We start from the raw sequence: 19597 nt of genomic DNA, 5'->3' as shown, positions 1-19597 counted from the left end.
ATTTAACCATCAGCTACAAAGGCCAAAATTCTTCTTAAAGTTATAGTTATGAAATCTCATACTGGACAATTGCAGTATTTTTAGGGTTTAAATCCCAGATCACAGCCAATGGGAGTATGCACATGTTCCAAATTTCACCTCTGTTTAAGTGTTTCACTGGATCTGGGGCCTTGCAGTACATTTAAAATTGCCTTTTTGGCTTTCAAAATTCTCTACACATTTATTAATGTCACATCAACCCATTCACTAGCCAAGTCATTCTGCGCTTCTCCTCTTGGAGTCATTTGTGTTCCTTTGCTGTGATGCTCCTGAGTTGGACATCACGCTCTCACTAGTGCTCATGCCCAACCATCTGTGCTGAATTCGCTCTTCCACTCCGTCCTCTGGGAACAAAAGAGGCTCTGATCCAACGGGCCTACTCACGCATACAGTTGAGAGTGTGTTTAAGTGCATTGTTGGATCATGACCAAGCTGCTTCCTCTTGCCAAATCTGAGGTAGAATGTTCAAAAGCACCTGACTGGGAAGCCACTTTTCAAAAGTGACTTAGGCACATAAGAGCCTAAATCCCATTGACTATTTATTTATTTATTAAGGCCATGGCTACAGCTACAAACTGTGATTGACGCAAGTTACAGCAGCATACAGCCACTGAAGTTTGTATATAGTTTGTGCATATGCATCTTGGTTGCTTGCATGGATGCTGCAGGTATTCACCAGGAGTGCTTGTCAATGCACCATGTGGAATACCATGGGTATACCAGCGTGCCAGGCACTGCCATCTGACACAATGTCTTTTGACACAACTGTGTTGTGGGGTAGAAATGAGTTGCCCAGGGATCTCTGGGCACTAGGGCGTCAACTTCCCAGTATGCAACTTTCTTCATCTGATGTCATCCCATAGTTTTTGCGCCTCTTTTTTAATCCCACAAACCCATGTAGCACTTTTTAGTGTCCACCATCTCTGACAGAACCAGGGCGCCCACAGAGATGGCACTATTCTCATGAACATTGCAAACAGGACACATGATTTTCCTGATTTACAGACCCTTAGGAAGGATGGAGGATATGAGGATGGTTTATTGAGGATGTGGTGAAAAACAATTTGAAGGTTATCGGTAAAATTCACAAAGCAGCTGCAGATGGTGGAGTGCTGCTTCTGGGCCCAAGAAATGAGCACTGAATGGTGGGATCTCATTGTAATGCAGATTTGGGACACCAAGCAGTGGCTGCAGTGTTTCTGGCTGTGAAAGGCAACAGTCCTAGGGTCTGGCAACTGAGCTCACCCCAGCCCTCCCAATGCAGGGACACCAGAATGAGAGCTGCACTGACAGTGGAGACCTGAGTGGCAAGTGCAGTCTACAGATGTGCAATGCCATCAGGGCCGGCTCCAGGCACCAGCTTAACAAGCAGGTGCTTGGGGCGGCCAAGGGAGAGGGGCGGCACCTGCGGCAATTCGGGGCGGCAGGTCCCTCACTCCCTCTAGGAGCGAAGGACCTGCCGCTGAACTGCCGCCGCTGATCGTGGCTTTTTTTTTTTGCTTGGGGCCACAGAAATGCTGGAGCCGGCCCTGAATGCCATGTTGCTTCTGGGCAATGGGAAATCATTTTGGGGTCACAGTGGGGGACATTGTCATGCAAATATGTAGGGCCATTAATCAATTCCTGCTATGCTGCTCTTCTGCCCCACCTATGGTGACTATGGCCTGCCAGGGGCATAGTTGTTTGCAAGAAACAATACAGATTTGGTTCCTATTCCCTGGGTACAAGTATAGGGCAATGACACTGAATACTGTCACTATTTTTCCACAACTGTGGTGGTTTTAGCTGATATCTCACTTCTGATGATAAGAAAGGCACAGATAACACAGCTGCTCCTGTGTCTCAAAGCTATCTGGGTCTATATGCCACTAGCCTGTTTACTGCCAGCCAAACTCATTGCAGAGTGGTATGGGGACGTGTCCTACTCTGGAGGAAGAACTAGGGCAGCTATTCCTCGAAATTTTCCAGAGAGGACTGCAAAGCATCTCCATGAACGTTGCAGCTCGATCTTTCAGGAGGATACAAGGGACATCCCTATGTACAAGTAGAACCTCAAACTCCAGAGTTACAAACAGCTGACTAGACAACCACACACCTCATTTGGAACTGGACGTACGCAGTCAGGCAGCAGAGACCAAAAAAAGGAAATACAGTACAGTCCTGTGTTAAACGTAAACTACTAAAAAAAAAAAAATAATGGAAAGATTTGACAAGGTAAGGAAACTGTTCAGTGTTTGTTTCATCTAAATTAAGGTGGTTAAAAGCATTTTTCTTCTACATAGTAAAGTTTCAAAGCTGTATTAAGTCAATGTTCAGCTGTAAACTTTTGAAAGAACAGCCATAATGTTTTGTTCAGAGTTATGAACATTTCAGAGCTACCACCAGGTTCCATTCCTGAGGTGTTTGTAACTCTGAGGTTCTACTGTACGTACACAAACTGCTCTCCAACCACTTCCCCTTCCCCCTGCCTAACCCAACAGGGGAGTGAAAAGTAGATACCAACTCTACCGCTGATTGTTGTACTGCTACCTCTTCTCACACGAGTAAAACAAGGAAAAGTTGATACCTGTGTCTTGTTAGCTTGGGGATGGATTGGTCACCATCTTTACATTTAAATAGTGTGAGGAAAAATGCATGCTACACTTACTGAGGTCCCTTCCCCTTCATTGGACTCGTCCGTGTTCAGCTGGTGCCAATGGCTAGACTATGGTGGAATCTTGAATGGTATCTCTACACAGTCTGCAGAAGCAAGTCTCCCAGCCTGGATCAATAGACTTGGGTTAGCAGGGCTCATGTTAGTGCTCTAAAAATAGCTATGTAGGCAACTCTTGAAAGTTGTGGCTCGGGCTCTGAAGCTTCCCCCACTGCATCCCTAGGCTTCAGAGCCCAAGCCCCAGCCTGAGCCACAACTTCAAAGTGTTGTTTGCACAGCTATTTTTAGAACATTAGTTTGAGTCCCACTACCCCCAAGACCATCAACCTGGGCTGCAAGGCTGGTGTCCGTGAGCTGTGTAAACATACCTGAAATGGTCCTGGCTCGTGGCATGCTGGAGCCCCCCACCCATTAGATGTCCCTTTCCATCTTCATAGCAGGAGTCTCTATCTCAGGCTTCTCCATGGTCTGCGGGGTGCTGATGGAGTCTCCATCAAGTATGACATGCAGCTTCTTGTGAACATGGCAGGTCTACAGCACAGCACCAGATCTATTGAGCCCCTTGGTCTTACAGTACACCTGCCACAGTTCCTTCACTTTCACACAGCACTGATGTTGATCCCTATCTTAGCCCTTTGCCTGCATCCGCCATCAGGGCCAGCTCGATTGCGATCAGCGGCAGCAATTGGAAAAAAAAAAAAAAAAAGCCGCGATAGGCGGCGGCAGTTCAGCGGCAGGTCCTTCGCTCCTAGAGGGAGTGAGGGACCTGCCGCCCCCGAATTGCCGCAGGTGCCGCCCCTCTCCCTTGGCCGCCCCAAGCACCTGCTTGTTAAGCTGGTGCCTGGAGCCGGCCCTGTCCCCCATGCAGTCTGTTCATAGATGTCCATATTTCTATGGCTGGTCTGTGGCGATGCCTGCACAGTCTCTTCTCCCCACAGGCCCAGGAGGTACAATACTGCCTGTCTACCCCAGGTGGGAATGCATCTAGTACATGGAGTTCCATGGTGGGTTGGGCAGTTGCACACAAGGGAGAGCTGCTTACTGTGTCACTATAACTGGGCTCTTATGTCAGCCAAAGACAAATTTGAGCATAGACACACACACTAACAGGTTGACGCAAGGCGACTTATGTCGAGCTAACTTTGTAGTGTATGCTGTTTAGCAAATTTTTACCCCTCATCATTAAACCTGTCTGTTCTCTTTAGCTTCCAAATGGAGCTCTCGACAGAGTGTTTTTGACACCGCCTATAAAGTATGCAATCTTATAAGAAATACATGATATTAAAGCTTGCTAAATTTGAGATACCTTTCTGAAAAAAAGGTCCGTCTTCTTTCCCTCTTATGAGATCAAATCTGTGGTTTCTTTTTTTAATGCTGTTTTGAGCAAATATCAAAAATTACAGGAACTGCCACTTTTTCCTACTGCTTTCCAACTGTACCGTCTGATGGTGTGATTTGGGAAAGGATACTAAGAACAGTCATGTTTACATCTTTCTCACAGTGTATAATTTAACTTTCAGAAATATAAAATAAGACAGCAGAAATATTTTTACTTGTTCTTACAATGTCCAAAGTTGTTTCTTACTGTTTTTATTTGAAGGAACTAGACACAAACCTGGCTGCCTTAACCACTGCCTTTCAGAGAGCTACAGCTGAGCAAATCCGCTGCCAGGAAGAAGTGAATAGAACTAACAAGACTATTGAGCTGGCCAACAGATTAGTGAAAGGTCTGGAGGTGAGGTCCTACAGGGCAGGCTAATGAAGCAGCCTCCAGAAAGCATTTCTTTGTTATACACTACTGATCTGGCAATAACAGAGGCACTTAGCAAAGAACCTGATGAGCTGAAAAAATTATGTCATTATCATTCATTTTTTTCATAATAGAAGCATGTTTTTGACCTTTACATTTTCTTATATTTTGCCTCACTGTGGTATATATTAACAGTAAGATTACCTAGTAACTAACACATCCAAGAACATTAAAAGAATGGATCTAGTGAATCGTAGGTATTGACAATGACGATGATTTAATAAGATGCAATGGCTTTATTTGCAACAATTAAACAATGCTAATGATACTGCCCTTGCTTCGGGTACATACAGACTAATACAGTTTGGGCTACTTAGTTAAGTAATATGATAATTCTCTAATTAGCTCTCTGAGATGTGCAGTGGGTATTACATGAGAGAGAATAAATAATGGCAAACCAATGAATTATCAAAAATCCATATTGTCTGTTGATTCAGGTTGGCTAAGGGGAATCCATATTCACTAATGGATTTTTCATTTATCATCCAACTAGATTTTTACTTTATATATTTTTTTCAGCTATTTTATTCCATGTTAAAATTCATTTGGGGAATCTCTTGCTATAGTTTACTGGCATTATAGGTGTTGTGCAATTTGAGCCAGTCGTTTGAAGCTGACTTGGATAACCAAATATGTGGACAGCAAAAATAAAATATCTATTTGTTATTACGTAAAATTATATTGCTCAGTCTCTCTGGCAGAACTTAAAATAAAGCACAGCATTTCCAGAAACCATAGAAAGGATTGATTGACTGAAGGAGAATGCAAAAGGCTCACTGTTTCTGTTTAAAGAAGCAAAATCAAATAATTTAAAATGTTAACATCCCAACTGAATTGAAAGTATAGTATATTTTTAGTGAGAAACTAATGCCTGTAAAATTAAACCACATACATAATACAGAATAATAAAGGCTCTAATACAGCAGACCTTTCAAAATTATTGCAATAAATGGTTATTCTGGAGCATCAGATATTATTTTCTTCTGCCTAATGTATCATATTGTTTGGTTCCACCATGACCCCCTGCTGTGGTTGACAAGCACTGGAATAGCAACAGAGCGATGAAAAGGGGAGGCGTATAATGAAAATAATCTAAAGGAGGAGACGGAGATGAAAGGAAAGAAAAGTTGAGTCATTCACTAGATGAAGATGACAGTCAGGTGAATTTTAATGGCAAGTCCTTCACCAGGCACCTCTCAAAGCAACAGTTCAGTGAAGAGACTGGATAGCTCAAGGGATTGGTGGTGGGATACTAAGTCTATCACCTGTACATAATTGTATCAAATTCGACCAAGGTCAGTAATGACCCAAAGCTGTTACCATTGGATGGTTGTTGCATGGCCTGTATGAAGTGAATATGCTTAGACCATATCCCTAGTGAACAAGAGGATTGATTACTTTTCATCTTAATTTTTGCTGAGAACATATTATTTCATTAGCTTTATGCAGCCTTGCTGCAGTGATAGTTGCACATTGCACGGGCAAATACTAGAAAGGTAATCGTTCCCAAAATTCCCTTTGAGCAAGTGCTGCACAAGTGGATCTTTCTATTGCATTAATATGGATATTAAATTTTTTAGACTAAATGGAATTTCATCCTGAAAATCATCAGAAGAGAAAACACAAGCACTGGTTATTTGTTAGTATACTAATTCCTGGGGAAAGTACTTCCACAGTCTTGGAAGCTGAAGTTGTCTAGCCACAGGAAAAGAAACAAGGGATCAATCATGGACCAGTTAAAGTCAATAGCAAATCTCCTATTGACTCTAGTGGATGCAAGATCAAGAACCGGAAACAGGCAATGGCAGTGTAAGTTTTCCCTGCCACTCCACCAGTGTCACTGAGCCCTGACACAAAAGATCATCTCTAGGGCCTGAGACGTTAGTTCTGTCTCTGTATCCATTCCATCTTTGGCCTCTGATTGGTGCCAATAATGCTGTGGTCATCTGCTTGCTAATCACAGAACTGAGGCCACCAACTCATTTCATATAAATCACCAAACAGCCATTTTCAACAACTTTTCCACCACTAATGCCCTGAGTTGATTTTTCACAAGTCATCAGAGATATTACCAGTCCCCAAAGCCAACCAGACTCAAGACGAAGCTTTAACCCTTCCCTAGAAATTCCTGCATCTATGCAGCATAGCTATCCCTTTACTACTATGCTGTTGATTGGATCTTGTCTCTCCACTGCCAAAAGCAACCTGCAGTAGATCAACATAACATTAAACACAGGCTATTTTGTGCAACATAATTGTATGAGGCTTGCTATGTGCGAACTCCAAACTATTTGTCTTGTTTCTAACATGTGTGAGTAACCCCACATGTTCCCAGAGCAATAACAACTTCCTTTTAGCAGTTTGTTTGTAAACAATTAATTAACAAGGATCTGTAATCCTTGTATTCTAGTCCGAAGATGTGAGATGGGTTCAGTCAGTCCCTCAGGATCATGAACAAGAGCAAACTCTGTGTGGAGATATGCTCCCACCTGCAGCTTTTATTTCTTATGCTGGTTCATTTGCAAAGAGATATAGGCATGAGCTAGTTCAAAACCTGTGGATGCCTTACTAGCGGGTAATTCAAGACTTGCACACACCTTCTTAATTGAAGTGCTTATACTGTTTATTTTTTTAAAAGCACAATTAATCAGAAAAATCCAACATCTGCTGTATTTCCTTTTTTACCTGTTGACTCACCATGTAGCTTAAATGTACTTTCTGCAAATATCTCATTGTATAGGAAGGTAAATTTGGAAATAATAAATCAGCCAAGTGCACTCCTGAACAAGAGCAAATTATGCCACTGGCTAGTGCTTACTGTTGTTTGAAACATATTCACTAGGTGATGAGGGCTGGCCATGCAGACTAACCCAAAGACCTTGGGGAAATGGTTTGCAACTCAGAGCAATTGCCAGGCCCAGCCAGTATTCTGCTTAGTGCTGTGGCGAGAAACTTCCCTGCTGCTTGTATGAGGGGACAGGCTGTTAATACTCTATTCTCGCCCCTCCATTGTGCACCAACGGCGCACAGAGCAAGATTTAGTGTTCGGTTATAACACTGGCTTCGTGGTGAATGCTATAGTTAAGGTTGCATTGAGACTTCCATCTGAACCTGCTGTTGTCTCGTGTTCATAACTTTCCTTCAGATGAAAATTTCCTTTACATCTGAAATTTTTCATGCTTGGTTTCAGTTGAAATGTGATTTTTTTTTTTTTTTGCAAGCCTGAGTAAAATCCATTCACTGGTATTGAATTATGCAAGGATGGGGAAAAAAGATATTTTTTCTATTGTAAAAAAGTCTTTTTTGCACATTTATGACTCACAAAAAGCTGAATGTTACAAGCTGAAACTTTCCAGGTGGCTAGTTTTGACTGAGGGCCAGTCTCCAAGCTAATTACAAAGAAAGAGAGAAATAAAAAGTTACATATAGTGTTTTATATGATTAACTAATTTGTTTGAGATGTTTCTATTATGAATCACTTAGCGTAGGTTTAAAGAAATAATCTTATTTAAGATATTATAAAATATTATAATTACATAATACCAGTGTTTTGTGCTGCAATTTCACTGTGGCATTCCACACAGTAGCTTTTGTCTATGAAAACGTGGAAGCTCACAGTGAAAGCAGTATAGTAATTAGTGTTTTGTGAATCATGTGCTTTGACCAGAGAGAGTGCTAGGCACAGCTCAGGAGGAGAAGAGAGTGCAAAGTTGGCATTAGACTGCTTTTATCCTCTCCTGATCCTGGGGCTGTCTGGATGCCAGGCTGGCCTCAGTAAATTAGAGCAGTCTGGGGGCTGCTCTAAATTATTATGCAGGCTCCCAAGAACACCAAGGGACCATCCTAGCAACTAAGGACTTTCGGTGTATAAAGAAAACATTCCTCCATTTCCCCAGATATACTCTTTGCAACAATGGGTGGAATAGCAGGTGTCAAAGGAACGGTAAGTAGCTCTGAGGCAAGGGTAGTCAATAGGCAGACTGTGGACCAAATCTGGACCTCCAGACGCTTTTGAACAGACCACAAAATCTTTTTATTCTCTTATTCTTAATTTTATTTTTGTATTATTTTCTCTGGAGTTTGGACCTTGACCAAGAAATTTAGACCTTGACAAAAAATAATTGATTACATCTTGTCTATGGGCTGGTTTAGCCTGTGTTAGATCAACTTTGTGCTAATACAGGGCAAAATTTGGGCCTGAATTCCTTTTTTCTTAAAAACATGGAAATAAAATATACACATTTATATTAATGTAATAATGTTAAGGCCATAATTTGAAACACTCTACAGTCAGGATGTACAAAAAGCAGGAGGTTTTCATGGTAATTTGCCCACATGGCATGTGTAGAGCTAAATTCTGCTCTGTTATACCACCCTAATCTGCAGTAACTTATTTGAAGACAAAGGATTTCTTATAGCTATGAGACAGTGTAGCTGAGAGTGGAAATTGGCCAATCGGGTACTGATTATACTGCTAAAGGTTTAATATACATCCCTGTCTTTTGACTGTTTAAAATTATAACCCAATTTCTTACATTCATGTGTTGATTAGTAAAAAGTTAAGAAGCGTAATGCATTTTTTTTCTGTTGATGCAGTTTGTTCTTTACATGCATTACAAATATGTGTGAAAAGATATTGTGACACACAAGCCATTGAAACTAGCAATTTAAAAGTTAACCTTTATTACTTTAGGTCCCCATTCCAATGACGGCAGGTCTTGATCCAATCTCCATGCTGACGGATGATGCAACAATTGCTAAATGGAACAATGAAGGCTTGCCTAGCGATACATGTCCACACAAAATGCCACTATTCTTACAAACGATGAACACTGGCCTCTATTGATTAAACCCCCGCTCCAGAGGGAGCAAATAGATAAAAAGCAGATATGGCTCAGATTTGAAAGTCATCCATTTGAGTCAAGCAGGATAAAAGCTAGTTGGCAGCTACCAGAATTAGTAGGAATAGGAACATTTATTTGTTGAGCTACTGAAAAGGTGCGGGGGCTAATTTTATCATGAACTGTTTTCTTTATATCCAAGGAAGCATTAAAAACTCTAATAAACTGCTTTCTTACTATATAAGCTTATCAAAGTATCCAGTGAAATAATTAACTGAGTTGTCTGCTAACATCTTCAGCACTGTGTCCATGTCTCCCCCGACCCCTGGGGATTTTTACAGGTATGTTGATATTATACAGCAGGTAGTTGTTGCTGGAGATCCTGTTTTGATAGAGAACTCTGATGTAACCATTGAACGTGTACCTGACCCACTACTTGGAGGGCATATGCTAAAGGAAGGTAAATCAGTTTGCTATCACGCCATCAGCCATCTCTCCACTTACATTTATCTATATTTAATGTATCTTTTCATCAAAGTTCTCCGGCACCTGTGTGATTGGGTGTGCTACCATCTGGGTACTGCATGGCCCTTGAAAGGTTGGGCCCAGCTGCATCTTCCAGCTGCTTAACCCTTCCCTGTATATAGGTATATAAAATCATGAGTGGTGTGGAGAAAGTGAATAAGGAAAAGTTATTTACTTGTTCCCATAATATAAGAACTAGGGGGCACCAAATGAAATTAATGGGCAGCAGGTTTAAAACAAATAAAAGGAAGTTCTTCTTCACACAGCGCACAGTCAACCTGTGGAACTCCTTGCTGAGCAGGTTATGAAGGCTAGGACTATAACAGGGTTTAAAAGAGAACTAGATAAATTCATGGAGGTTAAGCCCATTAATGGCTATTAGCTAGGATGGGTAAGGAATGGTGTCCCTAGTCTCTGTTTGTCAGAGGGTGGAGATGGATGGCAGGAGAGAGATCACTTGATCATTACCTGTTAGGTTCACTCCCTCTGGGACACCTGGTATTGGCCACTGTCGGTAGATAGGATACTGGGCTTGATGGACCTTTGGTCTGACTCAGTATGGCCATTCTTATGTTCTTATGTGTGGCTTTACACACATGACAGGGGAAAACTAAAGTGTGGGCCAGGGTTCTATCTGCACAATCCTGGCTGTACTACCCGGGGACCTTGTGAGACCCAGCTGAGTAGTGTTCCCCAACACACCAATATGGAATCTTCCTCACTTCCCTACTGTAGCACCGGAGGGGTTATGCCAACATATGTGTTGCCATGCAGGGATCAAAAATAGGCACCATTTAGCAATGCTCTTGTCTCCTCTCCCCAAGAGGAGGAGTGGCTGGAAGGGAGCCATATCCTCCACTTTCTTATCTTGATTTCTTTATTTCACTATTTTGACATAGGGAGCTGTATCGCCCTCCATTCAAGTCGTGTACCCTCCTCTCTGAGATAGAGACAGGCTGATATAAGTGGGTTCCTCAGCTATTCACTCCCCTTTTATCTAGTGGCATTTCCCCCTCCTCCCCATTACAATCCTGAACCCTTTCCCTCCCTCTAGTTTAGCTGCACCTACAGCCCTTTTGCAACTACCAGGGATTCTCCCTTTCATCCCATGGCCCTGCCAGAAACTGAGAATATCCCATCTCTCATGGTCATTGCCTCTATTGCCCAAGATTGTTTCTGACTATAGGGCTCATGCATGCTAGCTTGTTATGTTACCCGGCTTGTCTAATCTCTTTAACTCACATAACCCTGGGAAAGTTGCCATAATGCAGCTCTTACCTACAATTTAGGCAAGAGAGAACTCTATTAATGGAATAGCATAGAATTCCTTCAGTTCCTTTTCTCTACTCTTTAATCATACTGGGAGAAAGTAGTTAGTGAGCCACAGTAACAAATTCCTGACTCTTGAAATTTAGTTCTAATTACAGCAGCTCCCAGATCCCTAATCAAACAGGTCAAACTGAGGAACAAAGTGGAGTCATCACAGTCCTCACATTCCTGTCCTGATCCTTTCACCTTTTTTCTCTTGTTATCTTAATTTCCCCACTTAACTTTAAATCTTACTTCTCAGTTTGTCTACCTATTGAGAACAGCCTTCTTAAGGGCTAGTCTACACTGGCAACACTAAAGCGCTGCCGTGCCAGCGCTTTAACATGGCTTGTGTGGTCATGGCAGAGTGCTCCCAGCGCTCTAAAAAAACCACCTCCATGAGGGGCGTAGCTACCAGCACTGGTGCACTGTCTACCCTGGCACTTCACAGCGCTGAAACTTGCTGCACTCAGGGGGGTGTTTTTTCATGACACCCCCACAGCGCAACTACATGCAGAATCCTCCCTACTGATACACTGGTATACTGATACTCCTTCCCCAGCAGCTTCTCCTCAACCTCTCTACAAGTGTGGGATTCTATTGGCTGGGGGTTGGAGGTATCAGTCATCAGAAGGGGCCTGGGGAACTGCCTGTAGATAGCATAATCCTTTCAGAACCCCACGGATTTGTCACAGATAAGTGCTGAGAAGTTCATGCTCCTGATCTATGGATTGTACTCACTGCAAAGTTGCAACTGGAGACCAGGGACCAATGCCAGCAAGGTCACTAAGCTGCTTCTGCTGCTGTTGTTGGGGTAGGCATGCCACATGAATTCCCTCAGACTGACATTTGGGGCCATGATTCTTTGCAAATCATCAAGGGTCTGTACACTTAAGGCACACCCCAGGCTATGTCTGCTCAGCTACTACCCCTATGAACCAAGGGGATAATGCCTCAGGTTTTCCATGGCTTTGAAGCTATTAATGTTGTGTATGACTTCTTCCCGCTTCTGCATGTTTTTGCCTGAAAGAGGATGACATGACTGGTGTGTGGTGTACACAGAAATAATTGTAAGATATGGTCAGACATAAATCTGGATGTTCAACTCAGATTTATTAGGATGGAATCTATAGCCAGTAATTAGCTAATTTTTCTTATTTAAATATGTTTAATAATAATCAGAAAAAAGGTCACAATTTATACATTTTCTTCCTTTTAGTGTTAATCCAAAACTTAATTACTAAAATCTAGGTTTATAATGAAGGTTTAGGAGATCAGTGTGTTTGAAGCAAAGAGATGCGATATTTTCTATATTAACATTGTTTGATTTATAGATTTGCAAACTAGCCATCTTCATTTCAGTCTGAACTCACAAAGCAGCAAAATTATTTTAAAATTGAGTTGAAAATGCTTGAGGATGAATTACTGGCACGCCTTTCAGCTGCCAAGAGTAAGTTCTTGGGGGATACACTTCTGGTTGAAAAGCTGGAAACAACACTACACACAGCAGCAGAAATAGAACTAAAGGTAAAATATGAAACGAATCAGATCAGCAACAATACTGATCATTTTGATAAAATGAAAATGGCTCTTTTTGATCAAAACCAGATGTTTTTCTTTCATAATTATACTTATTGCATCACTTCTTTTTTCAACATATTAATCTGTGAGGATCTCAGTGTGTTTCAGAGATTCTTTTTAATACCTCGGTTATGTACATAGGTGAAACTGCATGTGTCTGTTGTGTAGTAGAACCTCTGTCTAATTTGTACCCTGATAATTCTAAAATGTTTTAATCACAATGAAATCCTTTTATAAATTCAAAATAAAAGCTGCAAGAAGAAGAGAATTAGACTGATGTTTTACATTTCACATGTGACTGTTAACTGAAAATTAGCTTTTCTTTGACACATCTCTTTTCATAGTTTCTTATGAGCCAAATGCTTACTGATATCTTTCTATGTTGTTTGGTTTAGAATTTTGTTAAGATTGCACTGTATTGAGTTATTGGTTGTTTTGACATTGTTCAGTCATAAAACTAAGGGGCCACATTTTTAAAGGTATTTAGGCACTGATACAGATAGGCACATAGTGGGTTTTTCAAAAAGCACGTAGGCACCTAACTCCCAAGGTCCCGAGGAGATTAGATAAAACAACAGGAGGGAACAGTGCAAGAATTACTCCAGTGAAATGCAGGCAGGCAGATTCAATCACTTGAGCTGTTTTCTCTGGCTCTAAGTAGTCAGAACTGACTGTAAAAACATATGTCCAGTATGGAAAACCCTTTCAGTGGATGCATAATGAACCGCATACAAATTGAGGAACTCAAGAAGGTAACAGGAAAGTGATGAATGCAATACGCATTTTGGAGCTCTATATTAATTTCTGCTATGCTGATGCACATCATTGCATCTCTTGTGCAAACAGTGCTAAGTATGCAAACCAAGAAGCTAATGTTAGAAATCATTGCATTTTAAAGTCATGGTTCATATGCAGTTTAGAGAGAAATATTACATTCGTAAGTATAAAATGTCGTGTGATATCAGTAATAAATACATAGCACTTACATCTCCTTTTCATCTGCAAAGTGCTTTACAAACTAATTAATTCATCCTCAGTTCATCCCTGTTAGGTAGAAAAATACATACTTCACCCCTGTTTCACAGATAGGGAAACTGAGGTAATGATTAAATGACTTGACCAAAAAATCTGAGGATGTCAGCATTCAAGCCAGATCAGAATACAGAGATGCTATTATCCCAACCCTTCCCCAACTCAGAATAGATAACATCAACAAACAACTACAGAAATGTCTTGGAACATTAATCATGTGACAGTGTCTTTTTAAAAGGAAGACGCTTACTTCTGAAGGTCTTCCTTAGGTGGAGAGGATTCAGTAAGTGCTGTGAGACTAGATAGAGCTGAAAGCTGTGAACCCTGCTGGGCTACTCTTCCATCAGGCTTGTCTGAGCCCTGAAGTCAGAGGGAAGAATGAGAGAATGTGGCTGGAGCTGATTACCCTGTGTGTATGCATCCTGCCTGGACTCTCCTTAGGGGACTGTGAGTAAGATGTTCCCAAGGAACCCAGTAAATTGCGAATCTGCACATTAGCTGCAGGCTTGTATTCATCTTACTGTGGGGTCATCTTTACCCATCTCCTAGATAACTTTAAACTAACATAAATCATTGCCAAAGTTTCCCCTATAAAAATCCTCAGGAAACAGCCTATATTGATGAAAAAGCAGTAGATAGCAAACATTCAATTAAAAGCCTCTTTCAAAAGAAGCCATCGAATAAACTAAAGCATCAGAACTCTTTATAAACAGGTTGTTGGGACAGACTGGAGTTTAAAAGAACCTTTTAGAACACTTGCTTTTAAAAATGGTTGAGTGTGAATCCTAAGGAAGAGAGTTTAGCTGGGACTTGTAAAGGAACCAGGGAAGGGGTTGCCTCTTACTCTGCAAAGATTCACATTTGGGGGCCTGACTGTCCATTTCCATGGACCTTGTGCCATCATTTACAGCAGTGTAAAGTTGGAATGGTAACATTTCTACCACTTACCTTTCACTGCTGTAAATGACTATGCAAGGTGCAGGGGAATAGAAACTCGGGTCCTTGTTGCCTAGTTTCTGTGGACTAGCAGTGCCTCTTACAAAATGTGATCAGCTCTGCCTGGAATGAGGTTAGCTGTTTCAGATAGGCACTGATGTCTTCCGCCTGTTATTCTTTTGGTAGCTTCATGCCTCTCCTGAAGAGATATAATTACAGAGTGGCTATTAATCCAAAAAGGGCCAACTCCTGAAATCCCTAGTCATTTTTTACCATGACATTACTCAAACTACTAAGGAAAAAATGATGACTGAGGAAAAAATGATGAAGGACTTGAGGATTTGTCCCATTATGACCAGTTTGACAGTATTCTTCAGTTAAAATTATGTACAGAGAGCAAGGGGAGGTGGTGGACAAAGCTATTATAAAATAGATTTATGTTGCTTTCATAACTAAACTGTTCTCTCTATAAAGCTATATTCTAATGTGTGAGATTCTGCATGAATGTCATGTTCCTGCAGATGTTCTAGCACGTTACAAGCAGCTGCATTTGCTATGGGCATATATAGAAGCTGGATACTTTCTGTGTCTTCTCTCTATTCTCAGTTCACAAAACCCATTGAGGGAAAGTAATCACTGATTTATTTTCTTTCTTTCTTTTAAAATGTTTGAGCAGTGAGAAACAAATGGGTTGAAATTAAATATTTGCGACTCAATCCTGCAATGTCTGCACTCAAAACTCCATTGCCTTATTGGGAGTGCTGCATGTAAAACAATTATAGGATGCGGCCCTTTGAATTTCTAATGCCCTAAAATGATTTGAAAAGTAACTGAAGCAGGGAAAACAAGTTCAAGTTGTTCTTAATCTTGTGGCTTCCTCAAGGGCCTGATCCTTCAAAGGGTGAGCACCTCCTGCTGGGTCCTGAATGCTCTCAGCTCTCATTGACTGTAATGGGAGTTGAGAGTACGTCACATCTCGAACCTTGCAGAATCTAAGGCTCTTAGAACCTTCCAGAACCAGACCCAAAAGTTGTTGCTACCTCCATCATTTTCCAACCCTCTGGCTTCTCCCAAGGCCTCTGTTGCAGGGCTGCTCACTGAATCCTGTCAGTCTTGTTCAGGCCAGGTCCAGCTCTTCACACATAGTTTCTGTATCTCTGGTATATTGCAGGTTTTGGAAGCAAAAGTCAACAAAGTAAAGATCAATGAGGCTTGTGAGCGTTATCGGCCAGTAGTGGCAAGAGCTTCCCAGCTCTATTTCCTCATGGAAGAGCTGAATAAAATCAATCCAATATATCAGTTCTCACTCCAGGTTACTATTCAGGAAGAGATCAATATGTTTGTGTGCTGCTGTTTTAATCTAGTGTTACCATTGGCTTAGACCCTTGTCTCCCTTCTGTCACAGGCTTTTTATGTTGTATTTCACAAAGCAGTGCAGCTGGCAGAACCCTCTGACAATGGATGGGAGCGCGTAAACAACCTGATTGAGTGTGTGACATACTCCAATTTAATTTACATCAGTCGTGGTCTGTTTGAAAGAGACAAGCTTACCTTCACAGCCCAGTTAGCTTTCCAGGTGCGGTATGTCTGTTACGGACACACCTTTGTATGTTGTTGGGTGGGCGTGTGCTCATGCACGTACTTGCTTAGTCCATGATCTCTTTCCCCCACAATACTTTGCTCCATAAGTCATTAGCTATGAGGAACTAACCTTACGATGTGCAGGGCCCCGATCTGCTGAGTGTGAGGAGAGATTCTGCCATAGAGATATCTCCTCCTCCTCTCTTCCCACTGAGGGAGGGAGAGATTGAACTGGTTTGTACATTTACTAGCACTTCATACTGGTGCTTGAGCTGCTTATGCTGAAGGACTGTTCTACTGGGCCTCTGGAGAGTTGGCCTTTGGTCCATCAGTGTCACCCTGAGTCTGAGATGCTCCCTGGGGCTGAGTGTGCAATTTCCACAGTACTCCCAGCCACTCAAAGGTGCTTTCTTAAGGACACAAAAACTATATCATCCCTGAAAAGTTATCCCAGTGAAGAGAGTTGATTTTCCCATTAGCCATCCTGGGAGCAAAATGTGGGAGCTGGATTCATTTTTAAAATTATATACTGGGTCATCCAAGGATGGCATGGTTTTCACACACACAGAACCCAGCGGGGGAGGAGAAAGTAATTAAGGAAGTGTTATTTAAAGGTACTCCTCATAACACAAGAACTAGAGGTCACCAAATGAAATTAATAGGTGGCACGTTTAAAACAAACAAAAGGAAGCATTTCTTCATACAACGCACAGCCAGCCTATGGAACTCCTTGCCAGAGGATATTGTGAAAGTCAAGACCATAACAGGGTTCAAAAAAGAACTAGATAAATTAATGGAGGATAGGTTCATCAATGGCTATTAGCCAGGATGGGCAGGGATGGTGTCCCTAGCCTGTGTTTGCAAAAATCTGGGAATGGGCGACAAGGAATGGACCACTTGATGATTTCCTATTCTGGTCATTCCCTCTGAAGCACCTGGCATTGACCACTGTCGGAAGACAGGATACTGGGCTAGACTGACCTTTGGTCTGACCCAAATGGCTGTTCTTACGAGGCGAGGGAAGAGTATTGTGTAATGTTTTCTGATTTGGTATAAAATGCTTTTTTTTCTTTGCACGGCTGGAAATTTCTCTGTTATGTCTTTGCTTCTCAATCCAGACATTGCTCTCCTGGGTTCATGGAGGGGGCTGTATGATGGGCACAGGCCTTAGCACCCCTCCCCACAAGCTACAAGTTCCTTTTGGAAAAAAAACAACAACAAATGGGGACAGAGGAGAAGGGCCGAGGACCTATTGGGATGTTAGCTGCCATGTCCTGGAGGAAGGTGGTAAATTTAGGAGAGGAGTTGGTTTGGCTTGTTGAACATGTGTTGTGGGGAAGGAGGAGGTTGAGTCAGTGCTTAATTTGTGCCAGGGCTTGGCAAGGCTAAGCCCCGGTACCTCTCGGCTTGCTGTATCGTTTTTTAATGTTAAAGATATTGCTTGAACCCCAGCACCTATTTGCTTGAGCTCCATATCTCTTTCATTCAAATCAAGCACTGGGCTCCCCATGTGGAGAAGGGGAAAGTGGCCGTGAAAGCTGATATTCAGACACTGCTAGTATTTGCCAAATACGAATATCAGTCCTTTAGCTGTGTCTTGCCTCAACTCCTTCCGGGTCACCTACAGGTCACCGTGAAGTCTATCGCATTGGGAGATGTATTATGGGGTTGGTCCAGCAAGGTGCTGAGCCCCCTCTGCTGGCTTTGAGGGGGCTCAGCACTTTGCAAGGGTGAGCTCTGTATTTTATTTTTTTCTACTTTCTAACTGAACTGCAAAAAAAGGGACTTGCATTCCTGACTCATATCAAAAATAAAGCATGTATTACCTAAAAATTAACTGGAGCAGAATAAAACTTCATTGTCAGAAATGCTAACCATTGTAACACATCTAGCATTAAAGCAGAGGTATCTACTGGGAGTTCCCTTGGATCATTTGATCAAATTAAGCTCCTAAAATATGGTTCAAAAATGTCATCCGGGTGTAGGACATAAAGGACAAGAATAGGGCAACTAAATTACTGAAAATTTGGGAAAATGAAATGTTGACTCATGTATTTTGACATAATGTAGAAATCAGGAGGTTTGCCAGACAGACTCTGCTTCAGACTCTGCTTATGCAATATTTGATTTGCACAGCTGCATTGTAGATTGCCCACCACCCTGAGCATGAGCAGCTGGGCTTGGGGTAGGCAGCCCTACAGGACACAAGGAATTCTTCCCAGCCCCCTCAGCAGTTCCTCTGCAGCGTCTACTGCAGCCCCAAGGCTTTGGTAGCCTTTGCTCTGATTAACTCTCTCCTTATTCTGGTAGATCCATGGGTACATAATCTTGGATCTATTGGCCCTCCACAACTCCTGCATCAAAACCCCAGCTAGTAGCCATGTATAGGGCGATCCCCTGCAGCTGAACCACATAACATTGCTAAACTGATGCCTTCCCCTCTACCTCCACCTTTTGTAAAAAACCTCTGATTCTTGTGATTAATTAATAGCTATACAAAATAGCTACTCCGAAGCACAAGTATAACTTCCTGGAGTTCCCCTGCAATGACACAGCCTGCGTTTCAGAAATTTTCCTGGCTGTATTCCACTGTCTTACCATGCCAGTTAGTTCCACAGTGTGGGAGTGCTGCCCATACATCTCCTGTGCTCCAGGATCTGCCCCACTCCCGGCTCTGCTCCCATCTTATATGTTCAGGAAAGGCCCTGAACATATAAGAGCTGGTTTAATTAAGCAAGTAGGCAGGAGGAAGACGAAAGCAGGAGGAGGGTGAGGCGAGAGGAGGCAGGGAAAGGAACAGAAAGAAACAGAAGAGGGACAGATAATTTAACCATGAGAATAATTAACCATTGGAACAGTTCACCAAGGTTTGTCTTTATTGCTGACTATTTTAAAATCAAGATGGGATGTTTTTCAAAAAGATCTACTCTAGGAATTATTTTGAGGAAGTTCTAAAGTCAGACTAGATGGCCACAACGGCCCCTTCTGGCCTTAATATCTATGAATCAGGAGTGGAGAGAGAGGGGCAGAAAGTGAGGGAAGAGGAATGGGACAGAGGTTAGATCATCAAGAAATTTGGGTTTAAAGTGCCATTCTACTTTGAAAAGTAATTAAGTCAAATTGGCACCAGCTGTCTCAGCAGATATGCTCCATGAATGTATCTTGTCATGTCTGCTTGTCTGGGTAACAAAATGCATATTCCTTTCTTTTCTTTTTAGCACTATTTCAGGACAACCACAAACTAGCCTCAATTGAACCATTAATTAAAGTCCAAATGTAGAGCCATGCTTT

At 42.0% G+C, this 19597-nt stretch overlaps 1 pseudogene; it reads left to right on the top strand.

Moving 5' to 3' along the window:
* Nucleotides 1-19597, top strand: part of LOC112106044 — a 223149-nt pseudogene that overhangs the window by 178018 nt on the left and 25534 nt on the right.

Source organism: Terrapene carolina, unplaced genomic scaffold (genome assembly GCF_002925995.2).
Source record: "Terrapene carolina triunguis isolate 2854851 unplaced genomic scaffold, T_m_triunguis-2.0 Scaffold62, whole genome shotgun sequence".
NCBI classification, from domain to species: domain Eukaryota; kingdom Metazoa; phylum Chordata; order Testudines; family Emydidae; genus Terrapene; species Terrapene triunguis.
Note: the sequence above shows the minus strand (reverse complement) of the source record. Positions and strands in the feature narration are given on the sequence as shown.